At 35.1% G+C, this 4,545-nt stretch overlaps 2 non-coding genes across 2 annotated transcripts; both read right to left on the bottom strand.

Moving 5' to 3' along the window:
* Positions 1–3,270: 3,270 nt before the first annotated feature.
* On the bottom strand, positions 3,271–3,342 carry Trnad-auc (transfer RNA aspartic acid (anticodon AUC)). The gene has a single exon. It is a non-coding gene; the product is annotated as a tRNA-Asp (tRNA).
* A 200-nt stretch (positions 3,343–3,542) lies between these two features.
* On the bottom strand, positions 3,543–3,614 carry Trnad-auc (transfer RNA aspartic acid (anticodon AUC)). The gene has a single exon. It is a non-coding gene; the product is annotated as a tRNA-Asp (tRNA).
* Between the last annotated feature and the right edge of the window lie 931 nt (positions 3,615–4,545).

Genomic DNA, 4,545 nt, shown 5'->3' with positions numbered 1-4,545 from the left:
TATATAATTTACACAGTGCCCAAGCGAAGGTGCGCGTAATGAATGAACTAGGTAGAATTCCAATTAATCACTATCAAATATTGAGAATGATCAAGTATTGGAAAAAAATTTATAAAATGGAAAATAATAGATTACCAAATATATGCTACCAAACTCAAAGATCGTGGTCGGAAAATGGAAAAAACTGTTGGGCGTTCTGGATAATTTTGGTTGTTGTTATATGTGGAATAGTTTAATCAATGAAAACATTTTACCTTTTATCTCACAAAGAATTAGGGATGTTGCATTGTAGAAATCAAATGAAAAAAAATAGTAATATACACGTCTCACTTTTTATAAAAATATTAAGTTTGACAATTTTTACGAACCTTATGTTTATGATTTAAGTTTTAAGTATAGAACACTAACATCACGCTTTAGATTATCTTGTCATAATTGAAATTAAAAACATTAACCGAAAGTCTATAATATGTATGTTTTGTGATCAATTAAGTTTAGAAGATGAACAACATTTTCTTTACTGCCCTTTTTATAAAAACATCAGGAAAAAATATATGTCTGATTTAAATGTATACATGTTAAAAAATATGTTTGTAAACAATGAAACCCAAAAAAATTAAGTCTTTTGCAACCTACTTATGTAAAGCTTATGAAAAAAGAAAAACCTGTATGTCCGAAAATAATATAGATTTTATTATGTGAAATGGGCCGGATGTCATTGTTAATTGAAATAAAAGAAAGAAAGACAGTTCTTCTGTACGATTCTGGAAAATCTAAATCTGAAGAACAGATACGTCTGATACGTAATGCTTGACTGTACGGTGGTTTTGGTACAGTGTCGGGAATGACAACTGCTAGGTAGCAGGTACAGGTTTGTGGGTTTACGGAATAGGTCAGTTTTGAGTGTACCATTTTCTATGGTCACTATAGTGTCGAAAAAGTCAACGCTATACTAGTGGATTTAGTAGCTGTAAATTTGATAGGTGAGTGGGCTGAATTAATATTCAGAAGAAATGAATCCAGATTATCTTCACCATGGCTCCAGATCATGAAGATGTCGTCAATGTATCTAAACCAAACAAGTAGTTTATTAGGTTGGAGAAGGGACAGAAAATTGGCCTCAAATTGTCCCATAAATAAATTTGCAAAAGATGGCGCCATTTTTGTGCTCATCGCTGTGTCATGAATTTGGAGGTAAGGCATTGCCAAAAATAAAACTGTTGTTGGTTAAAATCAACATGACCAGTTCTCGTAAATGAGCTTTAGTAGGCGTTTTTCCTGGAATTTGTTTGTAATTTAAAATGCATGCATCGGCTCCAGTCTTCGTGAGGGATATTAGTATACAGCGATGAAACATCTAATTAATGTAGTCAGAACAGAATTAATAGGTACATTTTGAATTTGGTTAATTTTGCGGATAAAGTCCGTGGAGTCCTGAATGTATGCAGGGAGATCAGTCACATATGGTCTAAGTAAATCATCCACATAGGCCTATTCAGAAATTTTCTGTGTAGCAGTGCCATTTCACGAAATAATCGGTCTACCAGGATTGCCTGCTTTGTGGATTTTAGGTAAGAAGTTAAATCTGATTAACCTGTGCCAAATGAGGTCCAATCTATTATTAATTATTAAATTATGTATTAAATTAATTTGAATATTAATATAGCGTTATTATTAACAAATCGCAACAATAGCTGTTGTGGAATCGGTGAGAGTAAACATGATAAACACGTTGTTGTAATATATTTGTCTTTATTTTGTAGTGTTAGTATTATTCAACAACTGTGTGTGTGTAGTAGAAAGAAGTAGACAACGTACGCGCCGACTCAAATCAAACGGCATGATAACGAGCGATACCTAGAGATATGAAACAATTATATATAATTCAAAAGGGGCAACAACACAAAGACTGCACAGGCAGACCCCCCGCACAACATATTAATTGTTGACTATAATTCAAACTCACCCTAAGGGTTCCAAATAACAATATAGATGATAACAACTGCATAATATCTCACACGATACCATTAAATAGATTAAATAGTAGATAATAATATTTTATAACGAAGCTGCTTGTCGAAACTGCTCGCCAAAAAAAATCGGTATAAAAGCTGAAAACAGGCATATAATGATGAGATAAATAATAATACTGATCGAAGGTCTCCGAGTAGCATCTACCTGAATACCTGAATACCCTATTTTGAAACTACAAAACTGTTATTTTAGCACGAAAACTGTTGTATTTTTGTTTGTCTTTTTGACAACACCACCTGTAACCAAAACAAAACAGCTAGGCTGATCACGTGATGTCTAGTAAAAAGGACATTCCAGTCAACGAGTTCAAGACAAATTTCATTATATTCCAAGGCAAGAGAAAAACAGTCACAACTATAGATAATATTATAATTGATAATAAGTACATCCAGGAAGTATCTGAAGTCATGTTTATTGGCCTAATTATGGATAAACATTTGACATGGAAAAACCACATAGAGAAAATTAGAACTACTATTAAAAGAAAAATTGGAATCATTTTTAAATTGAGACATTTTCTTCCACAGAATATTCTTTTATTAATTTACAAATCATTTATACAACCACATATCATGTATGGCCTTGAGATCTGGGGAAGCACTTATTCATCGTATTTACAACCTATCTTTTTTACTTCAGAAAATGGCAGTGACAGCAATTTCTTTTAGTGACTTTACCTCCCATTCTCAACCTTTATTTAAACAATTTAATTTGCTAGATGTATTTAAGTTACACAAATTATGTATTTCCTTATTCATGTTTGATCTGTATCACGATAAATTGCCTCATGATCTAAACGAATATGTAACACTTATCACCCATTCACATGAAACTAGACAAAAATGTAAGGGAAATCTATACCAACCTAAGGCAAATAGTACATCAGGCCAATTTTCCATTACCTGTATAGGCACGAAAATATGGAACGAAATACCAATACAAGTCCGGGAAATTAAATATAGGAAACATTTTAAAACCAAAGTCATAGAACTCCTGTTGGAGTCATAAAATTTATTCGTAAATGTATGGCATTAATATACATGTGTGTATGTGTATGTATATACAATTGAAACGGAATGATATATGTATGTATGCGTGTTTGTATGTATATATATATATATATATAAACACAGTAGGCAAAGAACATTAATTCTAAACCGCCCGGTGATATACTGAAATTTAATTAATTAATTTGAAACGATAAAGATGAGGAAATCTGTGAGAATGAGAAAAAGTCGCCCCAACCGAGACTCGAACTCGGACCGCCTGCTTGATATGCAGATGTCCTAACCATTAGACCACTGGGGCTTTCATGGTATTGTTCGAACTCGATTGGATAGCGACTCTTTAACATTCTCGGCGTGGTACGGCGGGAATGTATATATATATATATATATATACTCATCAGGCAAAGAACATTAATTCTAAACCGCCCGGTGATATACTGAAATTTAATTAATTAATTTGAAACGATAAAGATGAGGAAATCTGTGAGAATGAGAAAAAGTCGCCCCAACCGAGACTCGAACTCGGACCGCCTGCTTGATATGCAGATGTCCTAACCATTAGACCACTGGGGCTTTCATGGTATTGTTCGAACTCGATTGGATAGCGACTCTTTAACATTCTCGGCGTGGTACGGCGGAACAGCACTAGTCCTCAGTTGTACGCACGCGCACCAGAGATCAAATTGATACGCCCTCATCTTACAGTATTTTTATTCACGAGGCGGGATCTCCGAAGAGATACTTTTATATATATAAACTCATCAGGCAAAGAACATTAATTCTAAACCGCCCGGTGATATACTGAAATTTAATTAATTAATTTGAAACGATAAAGATGAGGAAATCTGTGAGAATGAGAAAAAGTCGCCCCAACCGAGACTCGAACTCGGACCGCCTGCTTGATATGCAGATGTCCTAACCATTAGACCACTGGGGCTTTCATGGTATTGTTCGAACTCGATTGGATAGCGACTCTTTAACATTCTCGGCGTGGTACGGCGGAACAGCACTAGTCCTCAGTTGTACGCACGCGCACCAGAGATCAAATTGATACGCCCTCATCTTACAGTATTTTTATTCACGAGGCGGGATCTCCGAAGAGATACTTTTATATATATAAACTCATCAGGCAAAGAACATTAATTCTAAACCGCCCGGTGATATACTGAAATTTAATTAATTAATTTGAAACGATAAAGATGAGGAAATCTGTGAGAATGAGAAAAAGTCGCCCCAACCGAGACTCGAACTCGGACCGCCTGCTTGATATGCAGATGTCCTAACCATTAGACCACTGGGGCTTTCATGGTATTGTTCGAACTCGATTGGATAGCGACTCTTTAACATTCTCGGCGTGGTACGGCGGAACAGCACTAGTCCTCAGTTGTACGCACGCGCACCAGAGATCAAATTGATACGCCCTCATCTTACAGTATTTTTATTCACGAGGCGGGATCTCCGAAGAGATACTTTTATATATATAAACTCATCAGGCAAAGAACAT

The sequence above is a fragment of the Antedon bifida genome, chromosome 10 (assembly GCF_963402885.1).
Source record: "Antedon bifida chromosome 10, ecAntBifi1.1, whole genome shotgun sequence".
In the NCBI taxonomy this organism is placed as follows: Eukaryota; Metazoa; Echinodermata; class Crinoidea; order Comatulida; family Antedonidae; genus Antedon; species Antedon bifida.
The sequence above is the reverse complement of the archived record's forward strand: the minus strand, read 5'-3'. Positions and strand labels throughout refer to the sequence as shown.